The sequence below is a fragment of the Phyllobates terribilis genome, unplaced genomic scaffold (assembly GCF_046119375.1).
Source record: "Phyllobates terribilis strain yellow unplaced genomic scaffold, ASM4611937v1 Scaffold_5__5_contigs__length_657084704, whole genome shotgun sequence".
Lineage (NCBI taxonomy): Eukaryota > Metazoa > Chordata > Amphibia > Anura > Dendrobatidae > Phyllobates > Phyllobates terribilis.
Window position 1 is genome coordinate 56,829,117 of NW_027362765.1, and position 15,358 is coordinate 56,844,474.

A 15,358-nucleotide genomic window follows, 5' to 3' on the forward strand; every position below is an offset into this window, starting at 1 on the left:
ATTAGTGAGATGGGTCTATAACTGGAAGGATCAGTTGCCACCTTTTCTCCTTTCGGTAAAAGTTTAATATAAGCCATGTTGGTTTGGTCAGACGAGTGTTCACCTCTCAAGATGTTATTAAAGTAAGGGGTCATGGAAGCGACAACTTCATCGTTAAGTGCTTTATAATATACCCCAGAGAATCCGTCAGGACCCGGAGCCTTGTGGGAACCCACATTTTTTATCGTCTTGAGGATCTCTTCTTGGGTTATTTCTCTATTTAACCCTTCCAATTCCCCCTCTGTTAATTTTGGTAATTTTACTTTTTTCAACCAATCATCCCCTCCCTCCCTTGGCCCTAGATTATCTTTGTATAATTCTGAATAATAATTTCCCAGTAGATTGTTTATCCCCTTAGGAGTGGATTCTAAAGTACCATCCTTCTTTTTCAAAGCCGTTATTGCCGTATGGGGCCTCTTTCCTCTGGCTAGATTGGCTAAAATTTTCCCCGCTTTATCCCCATATCTATACAAATCAACCTCCCATTGGGCTTTCCAAAATAGCTCTTTTTTCTTGGCCCATTCATCAAATTCTCATTTAGCTAGCACCCACTGAGCTTTTAAATCCAGTGTTTGTAGAATTGTGAATTGAGTGTACGCCTTCCTGACGGCCTCACTAGCAATTTTAAACTGCTCATTAGCCTTGCGTTTCTGTGTCTTTGTGTAGGCCATTATTTTACCTCTCATTACAGTCTTGCTCGTCTCCCAAAATAAACGTGGATCAGATCTGTGAGCTTCATTATCAATCGAGAATTCAGTCCACCATTCCCTTAGTAAATTGTCAAAGTTGCCGTCTCGTCTAAGATACGACGGGAATCGCCACAAGTAATCTGTCCCCCTTGGCGCAGAGTCTGTCAATTGTAGGGTGACTGGATTGTGGTCCGAAATGACCATGTCTTCTATGATCACATTTTCAACTCTATCAACACCCCCCCAGTAAGAACAAGTTTATACGTGACCACGAATCATGTGAGTGAGAATAATGTGTGAATTCACGATCTAGGGGTGGTACATTCTCCACACATCCCCCAAGCCTAAACAGGAAATCAGATTATGAAGTAGCCCTGATCCCTCTTGGGACTCCTCGTTATTAGTGACACAGAGTCCATGACGTCCTCCCCTTCTTCTATCTTCTGAGCTAGATACTACTGTGTTAAAGTCGCCCCCCAAAATTTTTGTATCTCCTCCATCTTCCAAAACCAACTTTTGAACATAAGTAAAGAAGTCTTTCTGAGCTGAGTTAGGGGCATATATATTATAGAGACTTAGTCTACCTGACGGACTATCTAGAACCAGGTGTATCAGGCGACCCCCGTCGTCCCTGACCTCAGAGAGAATTTTATGTTGAAAGGTCCTGTTGACTAGAATTAGCACGCCTGCTTTTCTTCCCACCGCCCCAGAGCCAAATACCGCCCCTACCCACATTCTATGCATTCTAAACAATTCATTTTGGGACAAATGAGTTTCTTGTAACATGGCAATATCAGCATTGAGTCGCTTCAGGTGTCGCAATATCATTGATCTTTTTTCCGGGGATCTTAAACCTTTAACGTTCCATGTTATAACCTTAACCATTATCTTTGATATATAATGAGATTAGGTAACAGTACTCCCTAATTAGGAAAGCACAATTTGTGCTATAACAACACATTATAGTTTGAGACGGCACTGCATAAAATGAATCAAGCTCTGAAAACTCTTCAGGCAATAATAATAAAACCATTCCCATTTCCCCCCTCTGAAGAAATACCCTCCCTCTCCCCTCAACAAATATTCCTCTAAATATTTGACATAACTTCCATATACTGACAGGAAACCTCCTTTCACTCCCGCCCAGCGGCCTAAGGACAAAATTTAAAGTATAACAGCCAACATTGCAAATACATAGTGTCTCTCCTCAACCCCTGTTCCGATCCTCAAAATGTTTAAGAAACCCCAAGAAAGACAACTTAATGTCACCAGTGGGAGGCAGACTTGGTACAGATCTTCACTGTCTTAAGTAAGCAAAGGTTCAGATGCGGTTCAGTGATGACCTCATGTAGGTCCGTTAAAGTTTGCGCCCCCCTTTTCTTTTGGGGACATGGTTTGGACATCTCCTCCCAATGGCTGAGGCAGAATTTCACCATGTCGGGGACCAGGCGAGCAGCAATCCACAACACGACAAGATCCAGGGGGACCCGACAGTCTAAGATCCTCCGTTCTGGGAGATCTGTAGTTACCTCTGTCTGCAGGCTCTCTTTGCGTAAGATGTTTTAGTGCTTCCTGAGGGTCGCGTTGCGCTTTAAGCCCACCATCAGGGCCTCTGTATTTAAGTACTGCAGGATACAGAAGTTGAAAACGAATGTTTCTCTTGTACAGGATGCTACATGCCGGGCTAAAAGCTTTTCTCAACTTGGTGACCGCTACTGAAAAATCTCCAAAAATCAGGATCTTATGGTCTCCAATCAATACTGGATGTCTCGTACCCTTAAAGGTGCGCAGTATTTTTTCTTTATCTTTATAGTCAAGGTAACGCACAATCACTTGTCTTGGTTTAGACTGAAGGGAGGTGCGGTTCTTGTCACGCGCCTGAAACTCAGAATTATTGGATTTGCTGGAATCTGGTTTTGTCGCTGGAAGCATGCCAACTCTGTGAGCCCTTTCCACCTTGCACTTGTGCAGAATCCCTAGGGCACGAGGAATTTCAATTTCACAAATGTCATTCAGAGCCCCATTCGGGATGGACTCAGGCAGCCCTATTATTTTCAGGTTATTGCGTCTCGAGCGGTTCTCCAGGTCCTCTAGTTTGTCTTTAGTGTAAGCTGACTGTTGAAGAAGATCAGAGACCTGGTTCTCCAATTGTGACATCCTGTCCTCCGAATCGGATAACCTTTGTTCTAAGGTGTGAAGTCTGGATTCATGCTGGTCAGATATGATTTGCAGGCTCAGCAGAGTCTCCTTCATCACCTCTCTGATTGTCTCCCTGAGATCATCTGCTAAGTAATGTGATGCTTCCTGTGCCAGCCTTTTATAATCTAAAGGAGGCACAATGCGACTAGGTGAGGATATTTCTTCCTCTTCTTCATTGTATTCCTCTCCAGTAGCTGCCTCCTCTATGTTGCTGACCTCGTTAGTGGAGTCCTCCAGCTTCTTCTGCTGTTTTCCCCGTGTTGTATCCCTCTGTTTCCCGCCCGCCGCCATCTTAGCGGTTACCTTCAGCCGCTGGGACTGAGGCGACAGAGTCCCGTGCTCGCTCCCGGTATTGCAGAGCCACCTCTCATCCGTCCCTCCTTTGCTGCCGGTGACGCTGCCTTCCTGGAGCTCATTGTAAGTGTTGCGGCATTGGTGCGTGGTATAAAGATGCTGTTTAGCAGCCGTGGGCGCTGGGAGCTCACACGCGTCCCTGCATCCCTGTCAGAGCCGGAACCGGAAGTTCACAATGAACCTTTTATCATTAGGACATTGTCATTGCCCAGACTAGCTGTGTCAAGTCGTCCAACCACGCCCCCTCCTCTGATAAGCAGCTCACTGTCAATAGACAATGTACATAGAAAACTGTGGTGTGGACTGAGTCAGCTATCTGAGCTCTGCTTCATGCTACTGTATATCTTAGAATTCTGATTGTGTAAAAACTGCTGCACCCAGTAAACTAAGTGATACATCGTTCTAAACAGTTTCTCTTTTCCTACATTATGCAGGCTCTCAGATGATGTAGACAAAACCTGGTGACAGATTCCTTCTAAACATTTGGCCATGCCATGGTGCAACGAGTGCCTGTATTTGGTTTGAACAGTCATTCGATGCTGACAGTCCCTTTGAAGCTACCGGCCTAGCATCATATAGGTCTGCACTCAAAAACTCTTACGGTCGTAACTGGCGCCAAGATGTTCGCAACTTTGTTGCAAAGTTGGGCCTTCATAGATCAGTGGTTTGATTGTTGAGATTTGGAGACAAGTCAAGCCTTAAAGAGGTATTACCATCTCCAAGATCCTATCCCAATATGTAACAAGTATAATAATATTATTAGCAAATACCTCTAATTAGAAATGTACAGTCATGGCCAAAAGTATTGAGAATGAGACAAATAGTAATTTTTCCAAAGTTTACTGCTTCATTTTTTGTAATGGCAATTTGCATATACTCCTGAATGTCAAAGAGTGATCAGCTTAACAGCAATTACTGTACTTGCAAAGTCAATATTTGCCCAGAAAATGAACTTTAACCCCCAAAACACATTTCAACATCATTGCAGTCCTGCCTTAAAAGGAGCAGCTAACATCGTTTTAGTGATTGATCCATTAACACAGGTGTGGGTGTTGATGAGGACAGGGCTGGCGATCAATCAGTCATGATTAAGTAAGAATGACATCACTGGACACTTTAAAAGGAGGCTGGTTCTTGGTATCATTGTTTCTCTTCAGTTAACCATGGTTATCTCTAAAGAAACACGTGCAGCCATCATTGCACTGCACAAAAATGGCCTAACAGGGAAGAGTATCGCAGCTACAAAGATTGCACCTCAGTCAACAATCTATCGCATCATCAAGAACTTCAAGGAGAGAGCTTCCATTGTTGTCAAAAAGGCTCCAGGGCGCCCAAGAAAGACTAGCAAGCGCCAGGACCGTATCTTAAAACTGTTTCAGCTGCGGGATCGGACTACCTGCAGTGCCGAGCTCGCTCAGGAATGACAGCAGGCTGGTGTGAGTGCTTCTGCACGCACTGTGAGGCGGAGACTCTTTGAGCAAGGGCTGGTTTCAAGGAGGGCAGCAAAGAAGCCACTTCTCTCCAGAAAAAACATCAGGGACCGACTGATATTCTGCAAAAGGTATAGGGAGTGGACTGCTGAGGACTGGGGCAAAGTCATTTTCTCTGATGAATCCCCTTTTCGATTGTTTGGGACATCTGGAAAACAGCTTATTCGGAGAAGAAGAGGTGAGCGCTACCACCAGTCTTGTCTCATGCCAACTGTAAAGCATCCTGAAACCATTCATGTGTGGGGTTGCTTCTCAGCCAAGGGAATCGGCTCACTCACAGTCTTGCCTAAAAACACAGCCATGAATAAAGAATGGTACCAGAATGTCCTCCAAGAGCAACTTCTCCCAACCGTCCAAGAGCAGTTGGCGCCCAAAAATGCCTTTTCCAGCATGATGGAGCACCTTGCCATAAAGCAAAGGTGATAACAAAATGGCTCATGGAACAAAACATAGAGATTTTGGGTCCATGGCCTGGAAGCTCCCCAGATCTTAATCCCATTGAGAACTCGTGGTCAATCATCAAGAGACGGGTGGACAAACAAAACCCAACAAATTCTGGCAAAATGCAAGCATTGATTATGCAAGAATGGACTGCTATCAGTCAGGATTTGGTCCAAAAGTTGATTGAGAGCATGCCAGGGAGGATTACAGAGGTCTTGAAGAAGAAGGGGCAACACTGCAAATATTGACTTGCTGCATTAACTCATTCTAACTGTCAATATAACCTATTGGTACTCATAATATGATTGCAATTATATTTCTGTATGTGATATAAACATCAGACAAACACTAATAAAAACCAGAGGCCAGCAGATCATGTGAAAATATAATTTTGGTGTCATTCTCAAAACTTTTGGCCATGACTGTAGTATAGTTTTTCTGATGTCTCTTTCCTCTTGTACAGGCATTGCAGAACCTTAGGTATCCATGGTTACTTGGAGACGGGAATACCCCTTTAAACTCTTTGACCCCGATTCTGACATAAAATTGTCTGAAATATTTTAATCTTTTGGAGTTTTTATGTCCCTCCCAGCCAACTCTGCCCATCTTTTTGAAAAATGGGCAGAGCTTAAGCAAAAGGGATAGGGCAAAAACAAAATCATTGTAATTTAAAATTGTGATCTCTGGAATTAATAAATTCAAATGGATCCTTCATAAAAGTGGTTAATCTGCGATGTTATCAGTTTGTATCTTTCTATACCGTACAATACTGCTATTCATTGACTTTATTTTTTATAAAAAATATAGCTCTTATTCTTTATCCATTCAAGATTTTCTCAGTTTAACATTTTTATTCTTCTTACCCATAATTAGTTTAAATTTGATAATGCTTATTTTACAGAAACAAGGTGTGAGTATGGAAGCCAAAATCTCCCCCTCTTTAGCTAATATAGTCATGGCAGTTTCAGAAGAGAATTTTTTGTGGTATGGTCGTTTTATAGATGATTTATTATTTGTGTGGAATGATTCCTCTCAAGCAGCAACTCAATTCCTTGCATACATCAACTCCAATCCTTATAACCTTAAATTCACTATTTTTTTTTGATCCTATAAAAATTATATTTTTGGATATTTCATTATTGGTTGATTTAACCTCTAAAATTGTTACAGTAATTCCTTATAGAAAACCTACAGCCTCAAACTCTATATTAAGTGCTTACTCCTGTCACCCACCTCATATCATAAAAAATATCCCTGTGGAAGAACTCATATGAACTAAACGGAATTGTTCCCAACATTACGTCAAGGAATCTAATAATGTTAATAGCGTAGATTAAAAAATAGGGGTTATTCAGATAGGAGACTCAACAGATTTATCGAAATTGTTGCGGTTATTGACAGGAAAAATCTGCACACTACTCAATATTTCAAACCGAAAAAACATAAGCAACATTTTCTATTTTCCTGTTATTTTTTTTATACACAGTTTAGTCCACAATATTATGAAATTATTATTTATTATAGCGCTATTTATTCCATAGCGCTTTACATGTGAAAAGGGGTAAACATGAAAAACAAGTACAATAATCTTAAACAATACAATTTAGCGATTGGTACAGGAGGAGATAAAACCCTGCCCACGAGGGCTCATATTCTACAAGGGATGGATGAGGATACAGAAGGTGAGGGTAAAGCTGGTCGTGCAGCAGTATGGTGATGCGAGGGTTACTGCAGGTTGTAGGGTTGTCGGAAGACAATTAGACAATAAGAAATTACCGCTATTATTAAAAAAAAAAAATCACCATATTAGATCAGGATCCTAAACTTTCTAACATTCTAAAAAATTCTTGTTAGATTTGTCGTGAGAAAAGCGCCTTCTATAGGTTCCTTACTTTCCCCCAATTTTTTCTGTTTCGAAAAAGATATAGTGCACTCTATCTGGCTTTCTTTGAAAGGTTTCTATAAATGCAGCCACACGTGCTGCATTTCTTGTAGCCATGCAAATAAATGTACCATTTTTTTCTCATACATCAATGGACTTAGTTTATCCATAAAAAATTTTATTAATTGCAACACATCCAATGTCATCTTTTTAATAGAATCTATTCTTTGCAAAATACAATATGTGGGTTGCACCACTGGTCCCCTTAAAAAACGTATAAGAAGACGTATGTCAGATGCGGCTAGTTTGACTTCTGTCAATATTCCAGCAGTATCTAGACATTTTTCACATAGACATAAAGGTGATGTTTCTGCTCTTAAATTTGCTGGTATTGAAGGGTGTCAAAACCTTGTATTTGCATGTAATTTAACATGCAAATAGACAGCGTGTCTGAAACTCTTAACACATCAGGATGACAATCAGAGTGTCAAATATTAAAAGTAAAACACCCCTGTAGTTTGTGTGCTAAATAGGCACAATTAAAAAAAAAATAATAATTCTTATTCCTATAAGGTTTTGAACTGTAACACTGTAGTTTCAGAGACTGATGCCTTACCATTAAGCTATCCAGTCAAGTGATACTAACTGGCAGCTTTTCTTGTCTTATGAGATCAACCATGAAAATACTCAGGGTGACTAAAAGTCATTGTGATTCTGATTCTGATGTTTGAAGAAAGTCACACATCAGACTCACACATCAAAATCAAACATCATTTGAATTTGGCTTGCTTGCAGTCTGTGCATAAGTCCCAATGAGTTTTAGACAAGTTTGCACTGAAAATCATATAAACCAAATAGAACTCTCAGGTTTTTACAACTGAGTTTATAGCTCAGTGGTTAGTGCACTGGCTTTGGGACATAGAATTTTGGGTTAAAGTCCCATCAGCAAACAGTTACTTTTTTTTTATTATTATTATTATTCCAGTTGTCAGAGTCACTCGTCAAAGTCACTCGTCAGAATCACTTGTCAGACAGGGTATTTAGCCTCAAACTGACATCATTATGATGTTTGATTTTGATATCTGATCATGTCCTAAAATGGACACTGCACTGCAGAAAGATTTCAGAGCCACACTAAGATCTATGCCACAACAAATTGCTGCGCTTCTAAATGCAAAAGGAGTTCCAATTTGCTACTAGTTTGGTGTCTCTTATAAAGTGCCCATTTAGTATTTAGGTGTATAATTTGGATTCTGTTTGCTTTTCAATTGTTTTTATAATAGCTTTAATTCAGTGTTCTCCTTCTTTCTAAAGATGTTTATTTTAATTGCACACATTTCCTAATCATATAGTAATCCAAATTGCTTTCCCTTGTACATCATGTGACTTTATATTAGCTATTCTATTTTTCTCCTTGCAATTTGTCAATAAATTGATTTGAAAAACATAGAAAACGGCTACTTCTTTGTGTGACTTATCTGATGTTTAATGAGACGAGATTTCTTTGTGAAACATTTTCCACATTCTAGACACAAAAATGACCTTTCTCCTGTGTGAGATTTTTGATGTGCATATAGAGCTCCATTTTGGGTAAAACACTTTCCACATTCTGAACAGGAATATGGTTTCTCCCCTGTGTGAATTCTTTGATGTGCAACTAAAACTGATTTATAATTAAAACATTTCCCACATTCTGAACAGGAGAACGGCTTCTCGCCGGTGTGAGTTCTCTGATGCGCAACAAGTCTGAATTTTTCTCTATAACATTTCCCACATTCTGAACATGAATATGGCCTTTCACCTGTGTGAATTTTCTGATGTCTTACAAGTTTCGCTTTAGTCCTAAAACATTTTCTACATTCTGAACATAAATATGGCCTTTCCCCTGTGTGAATTCTCTGATGTCCAACAAGTTTTGCTTTAGTGCTAAAAAATTTCTTACATTCTGAACATGGGTATGGCTTCTCCCCTGTATGAACTCTCTTATGTATACCCAAAGCAGATGTATTCTTAAAACATTTCCCACATTCTGAACAGGAGTATGGCTTCTCCCCTGTATGAACTCTCTCATGTATAACTAAAACAGATTTATCCCTAAAACATTTCCCACATTCTGAACATGAGAATGGGTTGTTCCCTGTATGAACTCTCTCATGTATAACTAAAGCATATTTATTCCTAAAACATTTCCCGCATTCTGAACATGAGAAGGGCTTCTCTCCTGTATGAACTCTCTCATGTATAGCTAAAGCAAAATTATCCTTAAAACATTTCCCACATTCTGAACATGAAAATGTTTTCTTTCGTGTGCGACTTCTTTTGTATTCACCATCTGTTCTGTTACTTTTGATTTGCTTAACATTTTGGAATGAATCAGAAAATAGCAGTTGCTGAAAAGGATCAAATAATATATCTTTTCTGTGAAAGGCTGGAGGTAAATCTGGGATAATGGCTTGATCTTCATATGTATCAGGTGTGATATCACCATCATCAGCTTTAAAATCTAAAAAATTCAGTTGTCCCTCTGAACTCCAGATACAGTTATCTGTCAAAAAAAACAATGATCAAATGTTATAAACACTGCTTTAAAGGCTATTAGAAAGTGAACACTTAGTGTAAAGTTAAAACATTAAAGAAGTTGTCCACTACTTGGACAACTCCTTGTCATACCCCAAGCTTGGCCCCGATAAAATATAAAAAGCTTATACTCGCCTCCCCTGCCAGCGCTGTTCCAGTAGTGTCGGCACTCGCGGTCCCAGGTCTACCGTGAGGTTGTTGTGATACGTGAGCCAGGTGCCTAATCAGTGGCGGCGTCACTGTTTCCACCTTTGAATAAATCGAACATGAAGAGGAAATCAGAGATCAGCTACAGCCCAGACTTCCTCTTCATGTTCAATTCGACAGAAGACGGGGACAGTGATGCCGGCGCTAATAGGGTGCCTGGCTCATGTGTCACAACAACCACACGGGAACCCCAGGACTGCAAGTGTAGACACCGCTGGTACAGCGCCGGAGGTGAGTATAGACTTTTTTATTTTATAGGGGTCAAACATTTAGATCAAGAAGGGGTTGTCCTAGTAGTGGACAACCTCTATAAACGGTGGATAGTTTACCAAGCCTTTTCAATTACTATATGTAATTTCAGCGCGACTGAGATCTTATTGGAGGGGTTTGACACCTGGTGATTAGCCTTAAGTCACGGCTATTGGTTGGAGACCCACTGCATTGCAAAACGGACTGAGCTATACTAAGAGGACACGGTGAGGCTGCCTTTTTTGTTTATTTACCTGGTGATTAGCTATATTAACTGTGACGTTGAGTCACTTCTCACAGACAAGCCGTGAGACAGGGAAATCAAGGAGTCCGAGATCAAAGGCCAGGAGAGTACGTCAAAGACAAAAGGGGTAATACAAACGCATAGTCAAAAGGCAAATCCGAGGTCTGACAACAAAGATCAAAGTATCAGTACACAGAGCAAACACACTGAAGCCACGGCCCCACTATCAGTATCTGGTCAGTATTCAGTCAGCATATTTTCTCAGGAGTAGGAGCCAAAACTAGGTGAGAAACAATCATAGAAAAGGTATAATAGAAACAAGTGCACCAATTCTGCATTTATCACCCACTCCTGGTTTTGGCTCCCACTCCTGAGAAAAAAATACTGACCAAATACTGATAATGGGGCAGTGGCCTAAGGCTACGACTGGCAATGGTCTGTCCATTGTCAGCCAGCTAAATAGCCAGGTAATCACCCTGAATAGGTGACACCTGGAGGAAACCCCACAGGCCAGATTGGACAGCTGAGCTGTCACTCACAATACTGACAGCCCAACATGCCCCTGATCCTATATGACAGCTCAGCCGCCCTATAGGATCAGGGGCATGTTGGGCTGTCAGTATTGTGAGTGACAGCTCAGCCGCCCATCACAGAGTCCTTATGAAACAGTGAGTGGTGGTATCGTGACATTAACGACATCTCCACATGGCCTGAATCATTGATGTGAAGTTAGCAGAGCCTTCTACTTTGATTTGTACACTTTTGCTCTGCAGATAAAAATGTTAAAGAAGATTTCTTATTCTTTTGACCCTATCGACAAAGCTGCTGAACCTTAGTTCACGATTGTCCCCAGTTCAAAATCTTAAAAAAGCAGATTCTATCATAAGATAATTTCTCCAATCTGGCTGACAATCTGTATTTCGGGTGACCTACTTTAGCTCAAGAAGTTTGGGACTTTATGGTGACATGTTCTATCTAGGTACAGAACAAGTTCTCACCAAGTACCTGCTGGTCTGTTGCTACTATACATTTTCCAGATTCTCCATGGACCCATATCACTATGAACATTATAACAGATTTACCCAGCTCATCTGATTATTCCGTTATTTGAGCGATTGTATATGGATTCTCCAAAATAGTGCATTTTCTTCTTTTACCTGATTTTTCTAGAACTGCAAGTTTGTCCACAGGGATCACCAATATATATATTGTCTCTGACAGAGATGCACAGTTTTGGTGTTTGCAGTGTGGGTTATTGTAAATGATGATAGATTGCTTGACGTCTTAATACCCAAACACGAAAGGTTAAGTCGAACAGGTCAATTAATTTCAGCGACTTGGAGAGAAGTGCTGGCTCTACTCAAGTTATATCAAGCAAGTCAATGCGAAATGTTTCAAGCTGCACATTCCAGCATCTTTGCGAATTATTAGATATTTCATGCATTCCTTCTCAAGCCATTAGTTCTAAATAGTTTTGTAACAGGAGTGGTGGAACAACTGTGCCGTGGTCCGAGGAGAGCCTGGAAGGGAAAATCTAGGTGAACACCTGACTCTTCACTAGAGCTCCTTAAGGTGGGGTTAGACTTGGCTCCAGATGGACACCAGGTGCTACACCAGGACAGACCACGGACTAACGGCAGCTGACCACCGAGGGTCAGAGAGCTGGAACGGCCCAGAAGGAGAGTACCACTGGTACAGGCAGGCACAGCAGGAACACAGAAACCGCAGGTGCTGGAAGGTACGGCTGGTATACAGGCAGTCACTGGCAGGTGCAGGCTGGTAAGGCTGGTGTACAGATAAGCACGGCAGATGCAGGCAGGAATGACTGGTATACAGGCTGGGACAAGCAGATACTGGAAAACAAACTAGAACAGGGGACCTGAGAACTAGCAAGCATGCAACAAGCAGAGTATACACGTTGCACAAGCATCTCCCAACAGGTGGACGTACCATAAATAATAAGTGTCTCCCAGTCATTGGCGCGCACTATCCCTTTAAGGGGGAGGGAGCGCATGCCCTAAGCACAGTGCCAGGGGATCTGCGAGCCGTGCGAAGAACCCTGGCAGCAGCAGCAGGAGCGGTACTGAAATCGCAGCAGTGATTAAGTCGTCGTCTCTGCCGGGGGAGGGAGGAAACATTCAGAGATGCCGGCACTACAGTAGCCCGCCTTTATGCTCCCTCTTCTTCAGGCCCACAAGAAATCTCTCCAGGAGAGGTGCATGGAGAGAACATGGATAGAACGGACCCTGGGCTCCAACGACCTCTCCTCAGGACCGAATCCCTTCCAATCAATAAGAAAAAAGGTTTTTCCTCTAACCCTCTTAGTTGCTAGAATATTCTCTACCTTGAAAACATCTTCAGTGCTGACAGGAGCAGGAGTGATACATGGGTCTTTGAAGAAGGAACTGAAGACATCAGGTTTGTGGAGAGACACGTGAAAAGAATTGGGGATTCGTAGAGTCCGGGAGTTTGAGTGTGTAAGCTACCTCATTAATCTGTTTGAGGATCTCAAACGGACCGATAAAGCAAGGAACCATACTATATGAGGGTAGCTTGAGATGGACATATTTTGGCAATTGCCAAATCTTATCCCCAGGACGAAAGAGAGGCGGGTCCAGACGTCTCTTGTCCGTGTGTCTCTTCATCCATTTGGAAGATTTCATTAAAGAGGTCTTTGTTTCCTACCAGATCTTAGAGAAGCACTTTAGGAGAGCCTCTGCAGCAGGAATGTCGGTGGTAGCGGACACAGGAAATGGAATATTGGTGTGTTGTACGTACATCACGAAAAGCGGAGATTTAACTTATGATTCACTCACATGGTTGTTGTATGAGAGTTCGGCCCAATCACTGTGGTGAGCATTGACAAAGTGCCGCAGGTAGTTGGTCAGGATCTCGTTAACCCGTTCTACCTGGCCATTGGACTGCGGATGGTAGGCTGAAGAGTAGTCCAAGGTGACATTCAACAGTTTGAACGTAGCCCTCCAGAAGCGAGATGTAAACTGGACGCCTCTATCAGAGACAATATGGAGAGGTAACCCACAGAGGCGGAAAATATGTAGGATGAACTTCTCAGCAAGCACAGGAGCAGACGGGAGACCGGACAGCGGAGTAAAATGGACCATCTTAGATAAGCGATCCACAACTACCCAGGTGACGATACTTATGGACAGAGACAGGCCAAGAGGAAATCTGCAATATAACCATGGCCACCATAAGTTCCGCAAAATGAGAAGAGCTGTTTTCGTCTGTCCGGCAAGACCAACCAATTTGCACAAGTGACCCCAGTGAAGCACACGCCTCCTGTCCAGTTTGGAGACAAAGGTCTTTCCAGGTGAAACCTGAGACTAGTGGAGCAGCAGTAAGCATCTTGGAGGATTCAATGATGTTTTGAGGCTCCTCCTCCCGGTCAGAGGACAGACAAGACCTTAAAAGCACGTCCAATTTGAAGTTCCTGTCTGCCGGCCGGAAGTGGAGGACAAAATGTAAGTGGATGAATAATCAAGACCACCTGGCTTGACATGGGTTTGTGCGGACTGCAGCTGGGCCAAGTTCTTGTGGTCCATACAAATAATTACAGGATGAACTGCTCCCTCAAGTAGAAAGCGCCATTCCTCCAGAGCCAGTTTTATTACCAACAATTCTCAATCGCCTATTGAGTAGTTGCATTCTGGAGCCAAGAAGGCTTTAGAGAAGAAACCGCAGGTCAATATACGGCCAGAAGGACACTTCTGGGTTAGGACGGCTCAGGCACCGAAGGAAGAGGCATTGGCCGCCAAAAAGAATTGCTTATTGTTATCCGGTCGGTGCAGCACTGGAGCGGAGTTGAAGGCCTGTTTTAAGGAGACAAAGGTGATTTCAGCCTCCGGAGTCCACACCATTGGGTTGGCACCCTTCCGGGTCAGGGCAGAGATTGATGCGGTCTGAGAGCAGAAATGCGGAATGAACTGGAAGTAGTAATTAGCAAATCTGAGGAACCGCTGGATTGTCTTTATTGTCGGTACGAGGCCACTTCAGAACAGCAGATACCTTCTCTTTGATGGAGTAACCGAAGGTCTGGCAGGATGAATGGGGACGAGGTACCTCTCGTGACAAGCCTGGTCCCAATGGACTACTTCTATGGATCTCCAATCTAGGATAGGCTCATGTTTTTGTAGCCATGGTAGGCCCAGGAGCAGGAGATGGGACAGACCAGAGATTATATAAAGAGAGATTCTGAGTGTAACATTCCGATCCGAAGTTCCACAGGCTCAGAAACTAAAAGAACGGCCTTTTATAGATGATCCCATCCACGGATGATACCATCAACTTATTTTGTAGACGTTGGATCGGGATTTGATACTGCTCCACAATGGCCTGTTAAATAAAATTTTCTGCGAAACCAGAGTCCAGGTAGGTTGATTTGATAAAACGGATGTTGCCACAAGAAACGGATACTGACAGAGTCAGCGAGAGAGAAGAGTGGTCCTCGCCCAGGGTAGCCTCTCCAACAGAGCCAAGGCTTTGGAGTTTCCCGGTTTTTCAGGGCAGGAGCGGATTAAATGTTCTGGACTGTTGCAATACAAGCATCTTCTCTCGGCCCGACGGGCCTCATGACGATGCTTTTCCAGCTTCAGCTCATCGATTTGCATGGACTCAGGGAAGGATGCCAAAGCAGAGGTCTACGGCATGGTCGGCCTTTGAAAGGTAGGAGCCAAGTCCACCGGTCTTCTCTCGCGAGACACCTCCTTGGAGCACTCCTGAAACCCAAAGTCGATTTGAGTTGTCAGGGACACTAGGTCATCCAGCAAGGTGGGTATATCACAACCGGCCAGCTCGTCCTTAATTCTCCCGGAAAGGCCCTCCCAGCAGGCGGCCACTAGCGTATCATTGTTCCAGGTGATCTTGGAGGAAAGATACTAAATCAAATGGCGGACTGACCCGCTATGAGGTTTCCCTGGCGCAATCTGAGGAGGGAGGATGCTGTGGAGGAGATGCGACCAGGCTCATC

The 15,358-nt window shown here is 42.8% G+C and overlaps 1 pseudogene; it reads right to left on the minus strand.

Annotated features, from left to right (window-relative positions):
• The window catches only part of LOC141271443 (uncharacterized), a 255,758-nt pseudogene that overhangs the window by 87,624 nt on the left and 152,776 nt on the right, over nucleotides 1–15,358 (minus strand).